We start from the raw sequence: 24,320 nt of genomic DNA, 5'->3' as shown, positions 1-24,320 counted from the left end.
GCACGACAATGGGCCTCAGGATCTCGTCACAGTATCTCTGTGCATTGAAATTGCTATTGATAAAATTCAGTTGTGTTCGTTGTCCGTATTTTATGTCTGCCCATACCATAACTCTACTGCCACCATGGGGCACAAAGCCACACACGCTGTCTGCCATCTGTCTGGTACAGTTGAAACCGCAATTCATCCGTGAAGAACAAACTTCTCCAGCGTGCCAGTGGCCATCGAAGGGGAGCATTTGCCCAATGAAGTATGAAACATTTCTGGGATATTTTATTTCAGCTCATGAAACATTGGACCAATGCCTTTTTTTTCAGTGTTGTTGGGAGAATGGGAACCAATCTGGGCTAAAGCCAACCTCGTCAAATGGCTTGTTGGTAGTTAGTAATGAGGTTGGGAGATTGGGAACCGATCTGGGCTAAAGCCAACTTCATCAAATGGCTTGTTGGTAGTTAGTAATGAGGTTGGGAGATTGAGAACCGATCTGGGTTAAAGCCAACTTCATCAAATGGCTTGTTGGTAGTTAGTAATGAGGTTGGGAGATTGAGAACCGATCTGGGTTAAAGCCAACTTCATCAAATGGCTTGTTGGTAGTTAGTAATGAGGTTGGGAGATTGGGAACCGATCTGGGCTAAAGCCAACTTCATCAAATGGCTTGTTGGTAGTTAGTAATGAGGTTGGGAGATTGAGAACCGATCTGGGTTAAAGCCAACCTCGTAAAAGTGCTAAGTGGCAAGTAGTATTACAGAGAAAACAAAGATCCTTTTTTCTTTTGATTTACCAAGTCGTTGTCTGTCTGTGGGTCCCAGATGGGTAGTGGATTAAAGCTGTCGTTCCCAAGCCGGATTGGCAGGTTTTACTGTCTGGCTGCTCTGCTGAGGCCCCGAATTAAATTCCTTTCTATGATCGGCTTTATGGGGGTGATTACACAGGAAGTGCTAGTTCCCTTCAACTGCCCAATGGAAAGTGAGAGTCTACAGTAGTCCGACTGGAATCTTACTGTGGGCTACTGAGCCAGCCTATAGAATGGTAGTCTAGACTCATCCTGCTCTCCCTCTGTATCATACTATAGCTGTACACAGAAATGAATTAATCATTTAAAATTCCTTATATTATGCAAACCAGACAGCACATATGTTATTTTTTTTTACCTATAGCCAGGGGCACTCTCCAAAACGTAGACATAATATAAAAACTAAGCATTTCTGTTTAGTGAGTCCTCCAGATCAGAGGCAGTAGGGATGACCAGGGATGTTCTCTGTTTAGTGAGTCCTCCAGATCAGAGGCAGTAGGGATGACCAGGGATGTTATCTGTTTAGTGAGTCCTCCAGATCAGAGGCAGTAGGGATGACCAGGGATGTTCTCTGTTTAGTGAGTCCTCCAGATCAGAGGCAGTAAGGATGACCAGGGATGTTCTCTGTTTAGTGAGTCCTCCAGATCAGAGGCAGTAGGGATGACCAGGGATGTTCTCTGTTTAGTGAGTCCTCCAGATCAGAGGCAGTAGGGATGACCAGGGATGTTCTCTGTTTAGTGAGTCCTCCAGATCAGAGGCAGTAGGGATGACCAGGGATGTTCTCTGTTTAGTGAGTCCTCCAGATCAGAGGCAGTAAGGATGACCAGGGATGTTCTCTGTTTAGTGAGTCCTCCAGATCAGAGGCAGTAGGGATGACCAGGGATGTTATCTGTTTAGTGAGTCCTCCAGATCAGAGGCAGTAAGGATGACCAGGGATGTTCTCTGTTTAGTGAGTCCTCCAGATCAGAGGCAGTAGGGATGACCAGGGATGTTCTCTTGATAAATTTGTGAATTGGACCATTTTCCTGTCCTGCTAAGTATTCAAAATGTAACATGTACTTTTGGGTGTCCTGAGAAAATGTATGGGAGATAAAAGTAAATTATTTTCATTAGACATTTTGTGAAGTAAAAGTATTCAAAATATAAATAGTAAAGTAAAGATACCCCACCCTACCCCCCCCCAAAAAAACTCCTTAAAGTAGTACTTTAAAGTATGTTTTACTTAAGTACTTTACACCACTGGGTACAATTGCCATAAAATAAATATGCAGCTCCAAAAATGGTTTGGTGATCAATAATATTAACTGTTACGTTGAAAGCTCACCAGCGATGGGGCAACAATTACTAACATAGGCCTACTGGTGTTTTTGGTATGTATCAAATGATTGGACGTTGATCATTTACTTAATGTATGACCCTTGCATTTGGAATTCGTTGTTACATTTTATTGTTACTGAGGTGATGAAGACGCGTCACAGGCGCGCGGCTCTTCACTTCCGCTCTCCAAACTTCCCGCCAAGTGGAGTGTTTTATTTATTTGTGTCTTATTGAAATGTTTGCCGTTGCTTTGACACATTTAAAAAGCATAGGCCATATGTCGTAAATATATATTCCATATAATACTACAATAATTGCTGGCGTTTAATCACTCCATTCCCGTACCGTTCATTGCAACATGTCCACATTGTATGTTTCATGTTTGATAGGCTTGCTACGATACATTTTATTTTATTTAGCCAACCATTTCTTACTCGGTGGACATGAACATTCTCAAGACTCATGAGGTAGAAGTTATGTTAATTTAATTCAATGTCTGGTTTCGTTTGTTCACATGTCCAGGGTTATGTCTGCGTTCCGTGTGTCCCTGCTGCGCGTAGAGGACCGTGCGCGTCTCAGTGCGTATAGAAATAGGCTACGTGGCCTGCGCAACACGCTTTGGAGTCAGAACGTTGAATAGGAGAAAAATGATTGTTCCGTGTATGCATGGTGTTGAAATATCATTAATAATCATCATATCTGATTAAGAGGAATGTACAAATGGATGTGGAAATGGCCTTTTACATTGTAAAATCAGTTTATTGGTTATAAGTTCCAGTCGCTGCAACAAACACTCAAACTGGACAACTTTATCTCAATCTCTTCAGTCAAAGACTCAATCATGGACACTCTTACTGACAGTTTTCGTCTGCTTCTCGTGCTGTATTGTTGTCTCTACCTTCTTGCCCTTTGTGCTGTTGTCTGAGCCCATCAATGGCTGTACCATGTTTTGTGCTGCTACCATGTTGTGTTGCTACCATGCTGTGTTGTTGTCTTATGTCTCTCTTCATGTAGTGTTTTGTCCTATATTTATATTTTATTTATTTATTTTAATCCCAGGCCCCCGTCCGTCCCCCCAGGAGGCCTTTTGCCTTTTGGTAGGCTGTCATTGTAAATAAGTAATTTGTTCTTAACTGACTTGCCCAGTTAAATAAAGGTAAAAAAAATAAAAATAATAATTGTATGGTCCTGGGGTGCTTATATTATGTAGGTCTCTACCTGTTAGATTATATTTGGTTTCTCAAGGGGAGGCTGTACAGTCTGGCCCTCTACCTGTTAGATTATATTTGGTTTCTCAAGGGGAGCCTGTACAGTCTGGCCCTCTACCTGTTAGATTATATTTGGTTTCTCAAGGGGAGCCTGTACAGTCTGGCCCTCTACCTGTTAGATTATATTTGGTTTCTCAAGGGGAGCCTGTACAGTCTCGCCCTCTACCTGTGTCTGTTCAGATAAGACAGCGTAGGCCTGATACAGTCTGGCCCTCTACCTGTGTCTGTTCAGATAAGACAGCGTAGGCCTGATACAGTCTGGCCCTTTACCTGTGTCTGTTCAGATAAGACAGCGTAGGCCTGATACAGTCTGGCCCTTTACCTGTGTCTGTTCAGATAAGACAGCGTAGGCCTGATACAGTCTGGCCCTCTACCTGTGTCTGTTCAGATAAGACAGCGTAGGCCTGATACAGTCTTCTTTCTTTTGGACTTGTGTATATTTGGTCAATCTACTTGTATATTTTGTGTTATAAACTGGGTGGTTCGAGCCCTGAATGCTGATTGGCTGAAAGCCGTGGTATATCAGACCGTATATACCACGGGTATGACAAAACTTGTATTTTTACCACTCTAATTACGTTGGTCACCAGGTTATAATAGCAATAAGGCATCATTGTGGGTTTGTGGTATATGGCCAATATACCACGGCTAAGGGCTGTGTCCTATCACTCCACGTTGCATTGTGCATAATAACAGCCCTTAGCTGTGGTATATTGGCCATATACCACACCCCCTCGGGCCTTATTGCTTAACAAATATGGCTATTTCACCATTGGATCACCAAGATCTGTAAATAAATGTACACTCTGAGCACGTCAACCTGCCTTGCCTTCTGCTGGTGTCCTGCCCTTAACGGCTGCTACAAGGGCCCTATTTTACAATTACATCATCAAAATGGGTTGTAGGCGAAATCATGAAAAGGGCTGTCTGGTAGCCTCAATAAATAGACAACGATTTGTAGTTCCACATGTCGTTTCCTGTATAGATGCATATTTTTTTACTTGAAAACTTGTGACTCCACTTGATTTGCTCTTAGAATGCACGACTTGTACTCGACTCGAGTTTTACTTGAGACTCAGACCTTGTGACTCGAATAATAGTGACATGGTCTCGTCTCTGTCTCTCTCTCTCTCTCTGTATCTGTCTTTGAGGTAGGAATTTGATGAATTCTGAGAGCAGAAAATGGAATGTAGGCTAAATCAAAACGAACTAACAGGTCCCATACCATATCTCTTAAGGCGTTTACCACAGACAGACAGAGCAGATATGTTCTCCAAGATGCTGTACCTCTGGAACTGGAACTCTGTAAGTCTGTCCTTCAAAGAGGATATCTTTATGAAGTTATAGGATCTCTTTATGAAGTTATAATAGGATCTTTATCTCAGGATTATAACAGGATCTTTATCTCAGGATTATAACAGGATCTTTATTCTAGGTGAGGGTTATAATAGGATCTTTATTCTAGGTGAGGGTTATAATAGGATCTTTATTCTAGGTGAGTGTTATAGTAGGATCTTTATTCTAGGTGAGGGTTATAATAGGATCTTTATTCTAGGTGAGTGTTATAATAGGATCTTTATTCTAGGTGAGGATTATAACAGGATCTTTATTCTAGGTGAGGGTTATAATAGGATCTTTATTCTAGGTGAGGGTTATAATAGGATCTTTATTGTAGGTGAGGGTTATAATAGGATCTTTATTCTAGGTGAGGGTTATAATAGTATCTTTATTCTAGGTGAGGGTATAACAGGATCTTTATTCTAGGTGAGGGTTATAATAGGATCTTTATTCTAGGTGAGGGTTATAATAGGATCTTTATTCTAGGTGAGGGTTATAATAGGATATTTATTCTAGGTGAGGGTTATAATAGGATCTTTATTGTAGGTGAGGGTTATAATAGGATCTTTATTGTAGGTGAGGGTTATAACAGGATCTTTATTCTAGGTGAGGGTTATAATAGGATCTTTATTCTAGGTGAGGGTTATAATAGGATCTTTATTCTAGGTGAGGGTTATAATAGGATCTTTATTCTAGGTGAGGGTATAACAGGATCTTTATTCTAGGTGAGGGTTATAATAGTATCTTTATTCTAGGTGAGGGTATAACAGGATCTTTATTCTAGGTGAGGGTTATAATAGGATCTTTATTCTAGGTGAGGGTTATAATAGGATCTTTATTCTAGGTGAGGGTTATAATAGGATCTTTATTCTAGGTGAGGGTTATAATAGGATCTTTATTCTAGGTGAGGGTTATAATAGGATCTTTATTCTAGGTGAGGGTTATAATAGGATATTTATTCTAGGTGAGGGTTATAATAGGATCTTTATTCTAGGTGAGGGTTATAATAGGATCTTTATTCTAGGTGAGGGTTATAATAGGATCTTTATTCTAGGTGAGGGTTATAATAGGATCTTTATTCTAGGTGAGGGTTATAATAGGATCTTTATTCTAGGTGAGGGTTATAATAGGATCTTTATTCTAGGTGAGGGTTATAATAGGATCTTTATTCTAGGTGAGGGTTATAATAGGATCTTTATTCTAGGTGAGGGTTATAATCGGATCTTTATTCTAGGTGAGGGTTATAATAGGATCTTTATTGTAGGTGAGGGTTATAATAGGATCTTTATTCTAGGTGAGGGTTATAATAGGATCTTTATTGTAGGTGAGGGTTATAATAGGATCTTTATTGTAGGTGAGGGTTATAATAGGATCTTTATTCTAGGTGAGGGTTATAATAGTATCTTTATTCTAGGTGAGGGTTATAATAGTATCTTTATTCTAGGTGAGGGTTATAATAGTATCTTTATTCTAGGTGAGGGTTATAATAGGATCCTTATTCTAGGTGAGTTTAAACAGGATCTTTATTCTAGGTGAGGGTTATAATGGGATCTTTATTCTATGTGAGGGTTATAATAGGATCTTTATTATATGTGAGGTTAAACAGGATCTTTATTCTAGGTGAGGGTTATAATAGGATCTTTATTCTAGGTGAGGGTTGTAATAGGATCTTTATTTTAGGTGAGGGTATAACAGGATCTTTATTCTAGGTGAGGGTATAACATGATCTTTATTCTAGGTGAGGGTTATAATAGGATCTTTATTCTAGGTGAGGGTTATAGTAGGATCTTTATTCTAGTTGAGGGTTATAATAGGATCTTTATTCTAGGTGAGGGTTATAATAGGATCTTTATTTTAGGTGAGGGTATAACAGGATCTTTATTATAGGTGAGGGTATAACATGGTCTTTATTCTAGGTGAGGGTTATAATAGGATCTTTATTCTAGGTGAGGGTTATAGTAGGATCTTTATTCTAGGTGAGGGTTATAATAGGATCTTTATTCTAGGTGAGGGTTATAATATGATCTTTATTTTAGGTGAGGGTATAACAGGATCTTTATTCTAGGTGAGGGTATAACATGATCTTTATTCTAGGTGAGGGTTATAATAGGATCTTTATTCTAGGTGAGGGTTATAGTAGGATCTTTATTCTATGTGAGGTTAAACAGGATCTTTATTCTAGGTGAGGGTGTTACGGTGCGTGAATGAGGACCCAAAAGCGAATTAACGTAAACAGAGCTTCTTTAATGACAAAACATAGGTAGGCTCAGATGGACCGGCAGATTCCGACAGGACAGGACAAGGTTGCAGCAAACATGACGATAGTCTGGTTCAGGCATGAAAAACACAAACAAGAATCCGACAAAGACAGGAACAAAAACAGAGAGAGATATAGAGGACTAATCAGAGGGAAAAAGGGAACAGGTGGGAAAAGGGGTGACGAGGTAGTTAGGAGGAGACAAGGAACAGCTGGGGGAAAGAGGGGGAGAAAAGGTAACCTAATAACGACCAGCAGAGGGAGACAGGGTGAAGGGAAAGGACAGAAACAAGACACAACATGACAATACATGACAGAGGGTTATAATAGGATCTTTATTCTAGGTGAGGGTTATAATAGGATCTTTATTCTAGGTGAGGGTTATAATAGGATCTTTATTCTAGGTGAGGGTTATAATAGGATCTTTATTCTATGTGAGGTTAAACAGGATCTTTATTCTAGGTGAGGGTTATAATAGTATCTTTATTCTAGGTGAGGATTATAATAGGATCTTTATTCTAGGTGAGGGTTATAGTATGATCTTTATTCTAGGTGAGGGTTATAATAGGATATTTATTCTAGGTGAGGGTTATAATAGTATCTTTATTCTAGGTGAGGGTTATAATAGGATATTTATTCTGGGTGAGGGTTATAATAGTATCTTTATTCTAGGTGAGGGTTATAATAGGATCTTTTTTCTAGGTGAGGGTTATAATAGGATCTTTATTCTAGGTGAGTGTTATAATAGGATCTTTATTGTAGGTGAGGGTTATACTAGGATCTTTATCTCAGGATTATAACAGGATCTTTATCTCAGGATTAGAATAGGATCTTTATTCTAGGTGAGGGTTATAATAGTATCTTTATTCTAGGTGAGGGTTATAATAGTATCTTTATTCTAGGTGAGGGTTATAATAGGATCTTTATTCTAGGTGAGGGTTATAATAGTATCTTTATTCTAGGTGAGGGTTATAATATGATCTTTATTCTAGGTGAGGGTTATAATAGGATCTTTATTCTAGGTGAGGGTTATAGGATCTTTATTGTAGGTGAGGTTAAACATTATCTTTATTCTAGGTGAGGGTTATAATAGGATCTTTATTGTAGGTGAGGGTTATAATAGGATATTTATTCTAGGTGAGGTTAAACAGGATCTTTATTCTAGGTGAGGGTTATAACAGGATCTTTATTCTAGGTCAGGCTTATAATGGGATCTTTATTCTAGGTGAGGGAATAACAGGATCTTTATTCTAGGTGAGCGTTATAACAGGATCTTTATTCCAGGTGAGGGTTATAATAGGATCTTTATTCTAGGTGAGGGTTATAATATGATCTTTATTTTAGGTGAGGGTATAACAGGATCTTTATTCTAGGTGAGGGTATAACAGGATATTTATTCTAGGTGAGGGTATAACAGGATATTTATTCTAGGTGAGGGTATAACAGGATATTTATTCTAGGTGAGGGTTATGATACGATCTTTATTTTAGGTGAGGGTATAACAGGATCTTTATTCTAGGTGAGGGTATAACAGGATCTTTATTCTAGGTGAGGGTATAACAGGATCTTTATTCTAGGTGAGGGTATAACAGGATATTTATTCTAGGTGAGGGTTATAATAGGATCTTTATTTTAGGTGAGGGTATAACAGGATCTTTATTCTAGGTGAGGGTATAACAGGATATTTATTCTAGGTGAGGGTATAACAGGATATTTATTCTAGGTGAGGGTATAACAGGATATTTATTCTAGGTGAGGGTTATGATACGATTTTTATTTTAGGTGAGGGTATAACAGGATCTTTATTCTAGGTGAGGGTATAACAGGATCTTTATTCTAGGTGAGGGTATAACAGGATCTTTATTCTAGGTGAGGGTATAACAGGATATTTATTCTAGGTGAGGGTTATAATAGGATCTTTATTCTAGTTTCTTTATCTCAGGTGATGGTGTTAATTGGTTCTTTATCTCAGGTGATGGTGTTAATTGGATCTTTATCTCAGGTGATGGTTGTAATTGGATCTTTATCTCAGGTGATGGTTGTAATTGGATCTTTATCTCAGGTGATGGTTGTAATTGGTTCTTTATCTCAGGTGATGGTTGTAATTGGTTCTTTATCTCAGGTGATGGTTGTAATTGGTTCTTTATCTCAGGTGATGGTTGTAATTGGTTCTTTATCTCAGGTGATGGTTGTAATTGGTTCTTTATCTCAGGTGATGGTGGGCCATAACTCCCATTATGAATCATCCCAAATGGCACCCTATTCTCTATTTAGTGCACTACTTTTGTCCAGGGCCCTATTCCCTATTTAGTGCACTACTTTTGTCCAGGGTCCTATTCCCTATTTAGTGCACTACTTTTGTCCAGGGCCCATAGGGACTCAGTCCTATGAATCATCCCACGATCTTCTCTTATACATTTACTCCTCCTCTGAACCTGTAGATGTTGTTAGATTGTTGGGGTAGAGCCTACATTAGAGTTTTGTGCTACTGTGTTGTGTTGGATGGATAATATACCTTCTACAGTGAATGGTTGCAATTGGGTTGTTGTTTTAACAGTGTCCACTAGGTGGCACTAACAGATGGTCATTCACAGATACTGCTGCTGAGTCGCCAACAGTCGTCTCCCACTCAGGTTTTTGCTCTAGTTAAACTGTAAACAGAACAAACTGCTCAAACAACACAAACAATGATCAATAATAATAATAATAATAATAATTATCCAATGAACTCTTTCGAGAAATTGCTTTTGTCTCTAAAGTTGTTGCTGCACTGACTGTTATTGTAAACATGTCCACCAAACAGTTCTTAATGATTGCTGTGCTATTTGGGTCATACATTTGTTAACTTCTACTGTTCTGTTAAATTAAACACATTTTTTCCCCGGCTGGCTTTAATGTACTGTAAAGAGTGAGAGTTATGAATGATGCCACTGTCCCTGGAACCTCGGCCATGGAATCTGAGGAATGCATACCCAGACTGCTTTGGTTAAAGACGTAGTGAAGGGAGACACTGGCAGTGTAGTAGTAGAGACCTGTAGATCTGTGTATAGAACAGTAGAAGGTGATTTGGGGGAAAATGGTCAAGAATCCAATGGAAATGGGTACAGTATATACCAGTAGAAACCAAGGTGGTTGACAATAGCAGAGGCCAGTAGAAAACCAGTTGAATTGTGGGTAAGACTACTTAAAGTCTGCAGGTATAATGCTTGATTACTTGTTATAAGCATATGAGTCTTTATAATGTCTTATTATTAGCTTTATAAGAGATTATGAGGTCAGGCTCAGGCCACAGACATGCATCTAAGAAAACAATAGATGGGTTGAATGTGATGAATGAGATGGTCCGTCTCTGAGAAAGATGAGACCTGCCACTGAATAGGGGATGTTACATTAGGAATGCCACTGAATAGGGGATGTTACATTAGGAATGCCACTGAATAGGGGATGTTATATTAGGAATGTCACTGAATAGGGGATGTTATATTAGGAATGTCACTGAATAGGGGATGTTATATTAGGAATGTCACTGAATAGGGGATGTTACATTAGGAATGTCACTGAATAGGGGATGTTATATTAGGAATGTCACTGAATAGGGGATGTTATATTAGGAATGTCACTGAATAGGGGATGTTACATTAGGAATGTCACTGAATAGGGGATGTTATATTAGGAATGTCACTGAATAGGGGATGTTAAAATAGGAATGTCACTGAATACGGGATGTTACAATAGGAATGTCACTGAATAGGGGATGTTACATTATGAATGTCACTGAATAGGGGATGTTACATTAGGAATGCCACTGAATAGGGGATGTTACATTAGGAATATTTGTTATGTGGACAGGACATTATGACGGGGTCATGTTGAGGAGGGAGGTGAAAATAGATAGTTCTATTATATTTGAAAGAGTTGCTGTTTAGCTGGTCCAGAGTTGGTGTTTGGCTGTACATCCCTCAGTAATATGTCTCTGAAACTCAGTCATAACAAATCTATATTGTCAGAAATGGATTTTGATAGCCCCTCCCACGTTTACTATTAATTAGGTGTGTTATCAGCAGATCATCAGAGACATCTTCAGAGTGTCTGTCTGTGACAGAACACCCGAGGGGTATGCTACGTAGCAAGCTAGATCTACTCTGGGGTTTCTAACGCTAGCCAGCTTCAGTTAGCTTCACATTCCAGGTCAGGCTTCATCTGCACTACGACGGTGGATATTGCACGTCCAACCTGCTCCTAACTCTAGCAGGCTTGTAACTGCGTGCGCATGTCGAAACACCGAACCGAAACACCATGCTGAAACACTGAACCGAAACACCATGCTGAAACACCGAACCGAAACACCATGCTGAAACACCGAACCGAAACACCATGTCGAAACACCGAACCGAAACACCATGTCGAAACACCGAACCAAAACACCATGTCGAAACACCGAACTGAAACACCATGTCGAAACACCGAACCGAAACACCATGCTGAAACACCGAACTGAAACACCATGCTGAAACACCGAACCGAAACACCATGCTGAAACACCGAACTGAAACACCATGTCGAAACACCGAACCGAAACACCATGCTGAAACACCGAACCGAAACACCATGTCGAAACACCGAACCGAAACACCATGTCGAAACACCGAACCGAAACACCATGCTGAAACACCGAACCGAAACACCATGTCGAAACACCGAACCGAAACACCATGTCGAAACACCGAACCGAAACACCATGCTGAAACACCGAACTGAAACACCATGTCGAAACACCGAACCGAAACACCATGCTGAAACACCGAACTGAAACACCATGTCGAAACACCGAACCGAAACACCATGCTGAAACACCGAACCGAAACACCATGCTGAAACACCGAACCGAAACACCATGCTGAAACACCGAACCGAAACACCATGCTGAAACACCGAACCGAAACACCATGCTGAAACACCGAACCGAAACACCATGCTGAAACACCGAACCGAAACACCATGTCGAAACACTGAACCGAAACACCATGCTGAAACACCGATCCATGGGCGAGTCAATGCCACATTTTCATTTGTACCATGAATGAGGTTCTCTTGCCAATTCATCAGTCTGTGGTGTGAAATACACATGTAGAAGTGCTGTCTATTACGTTGGTGTGCTTATCAATGAACGAGCACCTTTTTTCCCCCAGTCCTATGATAACATAATTAAGTCATACAAAAGTATTCCTGTGCGTGAAGTTTCAAATGCATTTGTTATTACTAAATGTGTAATGTGATAGGTATTTTACCATGACTCTTTTCTAACACACAAAAACGCATTTCATAAATAAACTTTTAAATCCGTTGTTTTCCTAAAATGAATGATGATGCAATCTTTGTGATCCTAGATCATAACTCTTACCCTGAGGCACTCTGGGAATACGGGCCCTGATCAGCTTCCTCCACCTTCTGTCCTCCTGTCCTGAGGGGTATCCTACAAAGCAAGCTAGATCTACTCTGGGTTTTCGAACGCTAGCCAGCTTCAGTTAGCTTCACATTCCAGGTCAGGCTTCATCTGTAATACGACGGTAGAAATTGCTCGTCCACCTGCCACTAACTCTAGCAGGCTTGTAACTGTGCATGTGCACATGTGGCTAGTCGAACGCTGAACTCTTCATTGACACAATGCTGAAACATCAGTTCATGGGCCAGTCACTGCCACATTTTCATTTGTGCCGTAATCAAAATAGTATTTTAGAAGTGCTGTCTTAATTTAATTATTTATCGTTAATACCTTTTTTTCCCACTAATTGATCAAATAATTGTATTTTTTCTTGAACCTTTCTTTAACTAGGCCAAGTCAGATGAGAACAAATTCTTATTTATAATGACGGCCTACCGGGGAACAGGGGGTTAACTGCCTTGTTCAGAGGCAGAATGACAGATTTTTACCTTGTCAGCTCAGGGATTCAATCTAGCAACCTTTCGGTTACTGGCCCAACGCTCTAACCACTAGGCTACCTGCTGGTTACTGACCCAACACTCTAACCACTAGGCTACCTGCTGGTTACTGACCCAACACTCTAACCGCTAGGCTACCTGCTGGTTACTAGTCTAAAGCTCTAACCACTAGGCTACCTGCTGGTTACTAGTCCAACACTCTAACCACTAGGCTACCTGCTGGTTACTAGTCCAACACTATAACCACTAGGCTACGTGCTGGTTACTAGTCCAACACTATAACCACTAGGCTACCTGCTGGTTACTAGTCCAACACTCTAACCACTAGGCTACCTGCTGGTTACTGACCCAACACTCTAACCACTAGGCTACCTGCTGGTTACTGACCCAACACTCTAACCGCTAGGCTACCTGCTGGTTACTAGTCTAAAGCTCTAACCACTAGGCTACCTGCTGATTACTAGCCCAACGCTCTAACCACTAGGCTACCTGCTGGTTACTGACCCAACACTCTAACCACTAGGCTACCTGCTGGTTACTAGTCCAACGCTCTAACCACTAGGCTACCTGCTGGTTACTAGTCCAACGCTCTAACCACTAGGCTACCTGCCTCTAACCACTAGACTACCTGCTGGTTACTGGCCCAACGCTCTAACCACTAGGCTACCTGCTGGTTACTGACCCAACACTCTAACCACTAGGCTACCTGCTGGTTACTAGTCCAACGCTCTAACCACTAGGCTACCTGCTGGTTACTAGTCCAACGCTCTAACCACTAGGCTACCTGCTGGTTACTGACCCAACACTCTAACCACTAGGCTACCTGCTGGTTACTAGTCCAACACTCTAACCACTAGGCTACCTGCTGGTTACTAGTCCAACACTCTAACCACTAGGCTACCTGCTGGTTACTGACCCAACACTCTAACCACTAGGCTACCTGCTGGTTACTAGTCCAACACTCTAACCACTAAGCTACCTGCTGGTTACTGACCCAACACTCTAACCACTAGGCTACCTGCTGGTTACTAGTCCAACGCTCTAACCACTAGGCTACCTGCTGGTTACTAGTCCAACGCTCTAACCACTAGGCTACCTGCTGGTTACTAGTCCAACACGCTAACCACTAGGCTACCTGCTGGTTACTAGTCCAACACTCTAACCACTAGGCTACCTGCTGGTTACTAGTCCAACACTCTAACCACTAGGCTACCTGCTGGTTACTGACCCAACACTCTAACCACTAGGTTACCTGCTGGTTACTAGTCCAACACTCTAACCACTAGGCTACCTGCTGGTTACTGACCCAACACTCTAACCACTAGGCTACCTGCTGGTTACTAGTCCAACACTCTAACCACTAGGCTACCTGCTGGTTACTAGTCCAACACTCTAACCACTAGGCTACCTGCTGGTTACTGACCCAACACTCTAACCACTAGGCTACCTGCTGGTTACTAGTCCAACGCTCTAACCACTAGGCTACCTGCTGGTTACTAGTCCAACGCTCTAACCACTAGGCTACCTGCTGGTTACTAGTCCAACACGCTAACCACTAGGCTACCTGCTGGTTACTAGTCCAACACACTAACCACTAGGCTACCTGCCTCTAACCACTAGGCTACCTGCCTCTAACCACTAGGCTACCTGCCTCTAACCACTAGGCTACCTGCCTCTAACCACTAGGCTACCTGCTGGTTACTGACCCAACACTCTAACCACTAGGCTACCTGCTGGTTACTAGTCCAACGCTCTAACCACTAGGCTACCTGCTGGTTACTAGTCCAACGCTCTAACCACTAGGTTACCTGCTGGTTACTAGTCCAACACTCTAACCATTAGGCTACTTGCTGGTTACTGACCCAACACTCTAACCACTAGGCTACCTGCTGGTTACTAGTCCAACGCTCTAACCACTAGGTTACCTGCTGGTTACTAGTCCAACACTCTAACCACTAGGCTACCTGCTGGTTACTGACCCAACACTCTAACCACTAGGTTACCTGCTGGTTACTAGTCCAACACTCTAACCACTAGGTTACCTGCTGGTTACTAGTCCAACACTCTAACCACTAGGCTACCTGCTGGTTACTGACCCAACACTCTAACCACTAGGCTACCTGCTGGTTACTAGTCCAACGCTCTAACCACTAGGTTACCTGCTGGTTACTGACCCAACACTCTAACCACTAGGCTACCTGCTGGTTACTAGTCCAACGCTCTAACCACTAGGCTACCTGCTGGTTACTGACCCAACACTCTAACCACTAGGCTACCTGTCTCTAACCACTAGGCTACCTGCTGGTTACTAGTCCAACGCTCTAACCACTAGGCTACCTGCTGGTTACTAGTCCAACACTCTAACCACTAGGCTACCTGCTGGTTACTAGTCCAACACTCTAACCACTAGGCTACCTACCTCTTACCACTAGGCTACCTGCCTCTAACCACTAGGCTACCTGCCTCTAACCACTAGGCTACCTGCCTCTAACCACTAGGCTACCTGCTGGTTACTGGTCCAACGCTCTAACCACTAGGCTACCTGCTGGTTACTAGTCCAACGCTCTAACCACTAGACTACCTGCCTCTAACCACTAGGCTACCTGCCTCTAACCACTAGGCTACCTGCTGGTTACTGACCCAACACTCTAACCACTATTCTACCTGCCTCTAACCACTAGGCTACCTGCCGCCTCTACACTCTAACCACTAGGCTACCTGCCGCCTCTACACTCTAACCACTAGGCTACCTGCCGCCTCTACACTCTAACCACTAGGCTACCTGCCGCCTCTACACTCTAACCACTAGGCTACCTGCCGCCTCTACACTCTAACCACTAGGCTACCTGCCTCCTCTACACTCTAACCACTAGGCTACCTGCCTCTAACCACTAGCCTACCTGCCGCCTCTACACTCTAACCACTAGGCTACCTGCCGCCTCTACACTCTAACCACTAGGCTACCTGCCGCCTCTACACTCTAACCACTAGGCTACCTGCCGCCTCTACACTCTAACCACTAGGCTACCTGCCGCCTCTACACTCTAACCACTAGGCTACCTGCCGCCTCTACACTCTAACCACTAGGCTACCTGCCGCCTCTACACTCTAACCACTAGGCTACCTGCCTCCTCTACACTCTAACCACTAGGCTACCTGCCGCCTCTACACTCTAACCACTAGGCTACCTGCCTCCTCTACACTCTAACCACTAGGCTACCTGCCTCTAACCACTAGCCTACCTGCCGCCTCTACACTCTAACCACTAGGCTACCTGCCGCCTCTACACTCTAACCACTAGGCTACCTGCCACCTCTACACTCTAACCACTAGGCTACCTGCCGCCTCTACACTCTAACCACTAGGCTACCTGCCGCCTCTACACTCTAACCACTAGGCTACCTGCCGCCTCTACACTCTAACCACTAGGCTACCTGCCGCCTCTACACTCTAACCACTAGACTACCTGCCACCTCCACACTCTAACCACTAGGCCTGCCGCCCCAAAGTCATATTACGTCATACAAAAAATTATTACTGCACATGAAGTTTAAAATGCATTCTGTCATTACTAAATGTGTAATGTGATTGGTATTTAAACATTAGATCAATAAAATATCTAATCAATCACTTTTGTATTACCGGTTATCCCGAGTTGTACTCAGTATTACACCTCACTAACATCCCCTATATACTGGTCTTGGCTAGAAAGAAAAAAAACTGTTTGGGGGAGGGTCTCTTCTGCAGTGTTCAACCAATACAGAAATTGTGGAGGAGGAGTTAAGGTCCAAAAGCAGAATTCCAGGTCACAGGCTTTTTTTTTCATTTCCTCTGAAAACCGGAACATCCGGTTGTTGAGGACTGGCAGAGACTAGTATTTAAATTATAAATTTCAGTTGTCTGCAATACCTTCCCTGCTCTGACAGGGGGCAGTATAGGTTCAGAACAGAACAGACCAGACCAGACCAGACAGAGGTATAGATAGACAGTAGTAGCGTGTGATTCTAGAGCTATAATTAAAGATTTGTATATTCTTTCTACTATAACTGAAATTTAGGATTAGACATTTGGTTACACAAAATCATACAGTAATTTCTCAAAAGCCACATACGAATGAGTTTTGATGCAGTGAAGGACTGGAGCCTATTCTAAAAGCCTATCACAAAGTGCTTTTAAAAAAGCAGAGCATTTTTTTTGCTGACAATCTAAGTGTGACCATTTCTAGAAGAAATGTAACATATTTTTTGTCAGCATTTCCACAAATGCATTCATCGCCAAAACCTCTATTTTCCTGATATGCTGGATTACAATATTATGGCGTGGGCAGAAGGGAAGAGACACGCTCTGGTGCTCAAGTGAGCAGCAAGTGATTGGAGTGGTGGGTAGGGTAGGAGCAGAGGCGGATCCAAGCAGCAAGTGATTGAAGTAGTGCTGAGTAGCGTAGGCAGGAGTGGGGACGGGACACGGAGGAACCGCGCACACGGCGCAACCCCAGGCAGTTTACACTAGTGATGGGCATTCCCAGTCTTTTTGGTGAGACGGCCCGTTTGGCTCCGTTCACGTTAAAGAGCCGGCTCATTTGGCTTCCAAACGGCTCTTCCTTAAAAATGCTTTAATTTTTGGTGGGCAAATCTCCAATGTAAAGCCCAGGAGGTAGGCTACCATTATGTTAGATCGTGAAATGCGCGTTCAAATACATTTTTATCTGGCCTGTAAGAAAAGTTTTTTTTAAAACACTGAAACAAATCAGCGTGGACCAGATTGACGTGCTCTCCCTAATATTTATTGTTTCTGCAGTGAGGATTCACCCTCTTTAAATGTTTATCTGCAGAAAAACGTTGTTTTGAGCTCAAAAAGCAGCAGTAGCAGTATTCAAATAAGGGAGCCAAACGAACAGCTCTTTCACTGATGCGAATCGTCTCCCACTTAAAAGATCCGTTCAAAAAGAGCCGTTCGTTCGCGGACGACCCGTCACTCGTTCAGACCCCAATGATATGATATTATTGCCTCCGCGCGGAAACAGTCGTTGGATTCAGATGACACCCGCGACACCGGTTTTTATCCTGGACACCTGCGGACAGCTGAAGCGGAGACGATCCTTCGTTGAATGAATAGGACGGATGCGTTTAACCAGCAGTGAAACTACAATTTTCAAGAACTAGGAGCGCTCATAGTAAACTGTTAAAACAAGGAACAGTTTATCCGGATAAGACAGAAGAAGAATGATTCATTTTTTTGGAAACATTGTAACTAACGACCGGTTACATTGTCCTGCTGCTTGAATGCCAACCGGTGATTAAACAAATTACCGAACGAAACTCCTGGGAACGCGCGTCAACTCGGATGAAGCCCGTGTGCCGCTGGGCGTCAAGAAGGCAGAGGAAACAACGTGGCTAGAATGGGCTTTAAGTAAGAACTTCAGGTATGGTCTATTTCCCTTGGCTTTTCACTGTACTAATAGGATGAGCTTGTGATTTGGTCAGCGCTACCTGTGATGTTGTTCAATGCTTTACAGACCGTCAGCGGAATATCGCCGGGTTCCCGGTCAAAATCTCACTAGTCACAGCGGTAGTGCAGGGTTTTTCTATATTCTCACAGGGGACAGATGTTTTTTTTAAGGTTTTTACGGGGACACACGTTTTCTACATGGGATTACTTTTCCGAAAACCGGTATAAATTATAATGCACAAACACAATTCTAATATTATCTTCATCCTTTGTTTTTATTTACACATAGAAAAGTATTTATAAATGGCTACCCAGACTATTTCTATTGCCCCCCCCCCCCTCTTCTACACTGCTGCTACTCAGTGTTATTATCTATGCATAGTCACTTTAATAACTCTACCTACATGTACATATTACCTCAACACCGGTGCCCCCCGCACATTGACTCTGTCCCGGTACCCCCTGTATAAAGTCTCCACATTGACTCTGTACCGGTACCCCCTGTATATAGCCTCCACATTGACTCTGTACCGGTACCCCCTGTATATAGCCTCCACATTGACTCTGTACCAGTACCCCCTGTATATAGCCTCCACATTGACTCTGTACCGGTACCCCCTGTATATAGCCTCCACATTGACTCTGTACCGGTACCCCCTGTATATAGCCTCCGCATTGACTCTGTATCGGTACCCCCTGTATATAGCCTCCACATTGACTCTGTACCGGTACCCCCTGTATATAGCCTCCGCATTGACTCTGTATCGGTACCCCCTGTATATAGCCTCCGCATTGACTCTGTATCGGTACCCCCTGTATTTCGACCCGATATTGTTATTTACTGCTGCTCTTTAATTATATATATTGGAGTATTTTCTTAAAACTGAATTGTTGGTTAAGGGCTTGTAATTAAGCATTTCACTGTGAGGTCTACTACACCTGTTGTATTCAGCATTTCACTGCGAGGTCTACTACACCTGTTGTATTCATCATTTCACTGTGAGGTCTACTACACCTGTTGTATTCAGCATTTCACTGTAAGGTCTACTACACCTGTTGAATTCATCATTTCACTGTGAGGTCTACTACACCTGTTGTATTTAGCATTTCACTGTAAGGTCTACTACACCTGTTGTATTCAGCATTTCACAGTAAGGTCTACTACACCTGTTGTATTCATCATTTCACTGTGAGGTCTACTACACCTGTTGTATTCAGCATTTCACTGTGAGGTCTACTACACATGTTGTATTCAGCATTTCACTGTGAGTGTCATGCGTAGATGTAATAGGTGGCAGGGAAGTCAGGCGCAGGAGAGTCAAATGGAGTGTAAAATGGAGTCTTTTAATAAAGTCCACGGAGTATGCTCCATAACACTAAATGTACATAAACATGGGTACAAGGACCTGACGCACACCTATACAACAATCACACTACACTGACAATAAAACAATCTCTGACAAAGACATGAGGGGAAACAGAGGGTTAAATACACAACAGGTAATGAATGGGATTGAAAACAGGTGTATGGGAAGACAAGACAAAACCAATGGAAAATGAAAAAAGGATCAATGATGGCTAGAAGACCGGTGACGTCGAACGCCGAGCACCGCCCGAACAAGGAGAGGCAACGACTTCGGCAGCAGTCGTGACAGTACCCCCCCCCCTGACGCGCGGCTCCAGCTGCGCGTCGACACCGGCCTCGGGGACGACCCGGAAGGCGACGTGCAGGGCGATCCGGATGGAGACGGCCCGTACCCCTCCCAGTCCACGAGGTACTGAAGGCCCCTCGCCCGACGTCTCGAATCCAAAATGGATCGAACAGAGTACGCCGGAACCCCCTCGATGTCTAGAGGAGGCGGAGTAACATTACGCACTTCAGCCTCCTGGAGCGGGCCAGCCACCATCGGCCTGAGGAGAGACACATGGAACGAGGGGTTAATACGGTAATGAGTGGGTAGTTGTAACCTATAACATACCTCGTTCACTCTCCTCAGGACTTTAAACGGCCCCACAAACCTCGGACCCAGCTTCCGGCAGAGAAGGCGAAGGGGCAGGTTTCGGGTCGAGAGCCAGACCCTGTCCCCTGGTGCGAACACTGGGGCCTCACTGCGGCGACGGTCTGCGCCAATTTTCTGGCGCCTTATGGCACGCTGAAGGTGGACGTGGGCTGCCTCCCAGGTCTCCTCAGCGTGCCGAAACCAATTGTCCACCGCAGGGGCCTCGGTCTGGCTCTGATGCCAAGGAGCCAGAACCGGCTGATACCCTAATACACATTGAAAGGGAGTAAGGTTAGTGGAGGAGTGACGTAGCGAGTTCTGAGCCATCTCTGCCCAGGGCACGAACTTCGCCCACTCCCCCGGCCGATCCTGGCAATAAGACCGCAGAAACCTACCCACATCCTGGTTAACTCTCTCCACCTGCCCATTACTCTCGGGGTGAAAACCTGAGGTAAGACTAACCGAGATCCCCAGACGCTCCATGAACGCCTTCCAGACCCTTGATGTGAACTGGGGACCCCGATCAGACACTATATCCTCAGGCACCCCATAGTGCCGGAAAACGTGTGTAAACAGGGCCTCTGCAGTTTGTAAGGCCGTAGGGAGACCGGGCAAAGGGAGGAGACGACAGGACTTAGAAAACCGATCCACAACGACCAGGATCGTGGTGTAACCCTGTGAAGGTGGAAGATCGGTCAAAAAATCCACCGACAGGTGTGACCACGGCCGTTGAGGAACGGGTAGAGGTTGTAGCTTACCTCTGGGCAGGTGTCTAGGAGCCTTGCACTGGGCGCACACCGAGCAGGAAGAAACATAAATCCTCACGTCCTTAGCTAAAGTGGGCCACCAGTATCTCCCGTCAAGACAGCGCATCGTCCGACCTATCCCAGGATGACCAGAGGAGGGTGACGTGTGAGCCCAATATATCAATCGGTCGCGTACAGCAGACGGAACGTACAGACGACCAGCTGGACACTCAGGGGGAGAAGGCTCTGCACGTGACGCCCGCTCAATGTCCGCGTCCAGCTCCCACACTACTGGCGCCACCAAACACGAAGCTGGGAGTATGGGAGTGGGATCCATGGACCGCTCCTCTGTGTCATACAGCCGAGACAATGCGTCTGCCTTAACGTTCTGGGAGCCTGGTCTGTAAGAAAGAGTAAACACAAAACGAGTGAAAAACATGGCCCACCTTGCCTGGCGAGGATTCAATCTCTTTGCCTGCCGGATATACTCCAGATTGCGGTGGTCAGTCCAGATGAGAAAAGGGTGTTTAGCCCCCTCAAGCCAATGCCTCCACACCTTCAAAGCTTCTACGACAGCTAACAGCTCCCGGTTCCCCACATCATAGTTTCGCTCCGCCGGGCTGAGCTTCTTAGAAAAGAAAGCACAGGGGCGAAGCTTCAGTGGCGTACCCGAACGCTGAGAGAGCACTGCTCCTATCCCAGCTTCGGATGCGTCCACCTCCACTATGAATGGCAAAGAGGGATCCGGATGAGCCAGCACAGGCGCAGAAGTAAACAGAGTCTTCAGGTGCTCAAAAGCCCTGTTCGCCTCAGCCGACCACTGCAAGCGCACCGGGCCCCCCTTTAGCAGTGAGGTAATGGGAGCTGCCACCTGACCAAAACCCCGGATAAACCTCCGGTAGTAATTGGAAAACCCCAAAAAACGCTGCAACTCCTTTACCGTGGTTGGAGTCGGCCAATTACGCATGGCTGTAATGCGGTCGCTCTCCATCTCCACTCCTGAAGTGGAAATCCGATGCCCTAGGAAGGAGATGGATTGTTGGAAAAACAAGCATTTCTCAGACTTGACATATAGATCATGCTCCAACAGGCGACCAAGCACCCTGCGCACCAGGGACACATGCTCGGCGCGTGTAGTGGAGCATATCAGAATATCATCGATATACACCACTACACCCTGCCCGTGCAGGTCCCTGAAGATCTCATCTACAAATGATTGGAAAACTGATGGAGCATTCATCAACCCATATGGCATGACCAGGTACTCATAATGACCTGAGGTGGTGCTAAATGCCGTCTTCCACTCATCACCCTTCTTAATACGCACCAGATTGTACGCACTCCTGAGATCCAATTTGTGAAAAAACGTGCCCCGTGCATTAACTCAATAATCGTATTGATCAGAGGTAGCGGGTAACTATATTTCACTGTGATTTTATTAAGACCTCGATAATCAACGCACGGGCGTAAACCGCCATCCTTTTTTTTCACAAAAAAGAAACTCGAAGAGACGGGTGAAATGGATGGCTGAATGAACCCCTGATGCAGGGATTCAGAGATATATGTCTCCATAGCCTCCGTCTCCGCTTGCGACAGGGGATACACGTGACTCTTGGGATATGCAGCGTCTACCAGGAGATCTATCGCACAATCCCCCAGTCGATGGGGTGGTAATTGAGTCGCCTTCTTTTTACAGAAGGCGAGAGCCAAATCGGCATATTCGGGGGGAATGCGCACGGTGGAGACCTGGTCTGGACTTTCCACCGTAGTAGCACCAACGGAAACCCCTAAACACCTACCTGAGCATTCTCGCGACCACCCTGTGAGAGCCCTCTGTGGCCAAGAAACAGTGGGGTTATGACAAACTAACCAGGGTAGGCCTAGCACCACAGAATACGCAGGAGAATCAATAAGGAAAAGACTAATCTTCTCCTTGTGACCCTCCTGCGTTATCATACACAAAGGTGCGGTTACCTCCCTGATAAACCCTGACCCTAATGGTCGACTATCTAAGGCATGAATAGGGAAAGGCATATCCACAGGAACAATAGGGATCCCTAAACTATGAGCTAGACTTTTATTAATGAAATTCCCAGCCGCACCCGAATCTACTAGCGCCTTATACTGGGAATGCAGTGAAAAGTCAGGAAAAGAGACAGAGACAAACATTAGTGCAGCAGAGGGCTCTGGAAGAGAATGGTGCCTACTCACCTGGGGTGACGCCAGAATGCCCTGCCTGCCCTCTCTATTCCCAGAGGAACCAACCCGGCACCGACCAGCAGTGTGCTCTCTGCGACCTTGAATGGTGCTCGAGCGGGAACCCCCTCCGGTCTCCCTGCGCACCATCCCTCCCAATTCCATAGGTTCGGGAGAGAGGGTGCGGGAGGATGGAACAACCAGACCCCGATCTAGACGTCCACGAGTAGCCAGCATGTTGTCCAGCCTGATGGACATATCCACCAGCTGGTCGAAGGTGAGGGTGGTGTCTCTACAGGCCAGCTCCCGACGGACGTCCTCGCGTAGACTACAACGGTAATGGTCGATCAGGGCCCTGTCGCTCCATCCAGCGCCGGCAGCCAAGGTCCTAAACTCCAAGGCAAAATCCTGTGCACTCCTCGTCTCCTGCCTCAGATGATAGAGAAGCTCACCCGATGCTTTGCCTTCAGGTGGGTGATCGAATACTATCCGGAATTGGCGGGTGAACTCCTCAAAATGGTCCAGCGCCGCATCCTCCCTACTACACACAGCGCTGGCCCATTCCAGGGCTTTCCCGGTGAGGCATGAGACGAGGGCGTAACTCTTCTCACGGTCAGATGGTACTGGGGAGGCCGTGGCTAGATACAAGTTCAGTTTAAGGAGGAAACCCTGGCAGCCGGCAGTATCTCCGTTGTATCCCGTAGGTAGGGATAAATGGATCCTCGATTCCGGAGAGGAAAAATCGTTCACGGGAGATTCCGGTTGTGGTGGTGGTGGCGCTGGAGAAACTCCCTGTCTCTCCCAGCGATCCATTTTCATGGCAATGTGATCCATGACGGAGCTGATAACGTCAATCTCCCTAGCTTGTTCCTGAACGCGTTCCTCCAGCTCCATGGGCATAGTGTCCTCTCCTGCTGACTTCATATATTTGGTCAGAGATTCTGTCATGCGTAGATGTAATAGGTGGCAGGGAAGTCAGGCGCAGGAGAGTCAAATGGAGTGTAAAATGGAGTCTTT

General features: G+C 44.5%; 1 protein-coding gene across 6 annotated transcripts in view; it reads left to right on the top strand.

Moving 5' to 3' along the window:
- LOC110536484 (PDZ domain-containing protein 2) overlaps positions 1–24,320 on the top strand; it is a 291,837-nt gene that overhangs the window by 70,235 nt on the left and 197,282 nt on the right. For 2 of the 6 annotated variants that reach the window (XM_090191266.1, XM_036936524.2), the window contains exon 1: positions 17,235–18,335. The exons of the other annotated variants lie outside the window; for them this stretch is intronic. The gene's annotated coding sequence lies outside the window, so the exon portion shown is untranslated. Of the gene's footprint in view, positions 1–17,234; positions 18,336–24,320 lie in introns of those variants that run through there. 6 annotated transcript variants of the gene reach the window in all.

The sequence above is a fragment of the Oncorhynchus mykiss genome, chromosome 11 (genome assembly GCF_057628025.1).
Source record: "Oncorhynchus mykiss isolate SJ-2025 chromosome 11, ASM5762802v1, whole genome shotgun sequence".
NCBI classification, from domain to species: Eukaryota; Metazoa; Chordata; class Actinopteri; order Salmoniformes; family Salmonidae; genus Oncorhynchus; species Oncorhynchus mykiss.
This window is presented reverse-complemented; position numbering and strand designations above follow the sequence as displayed.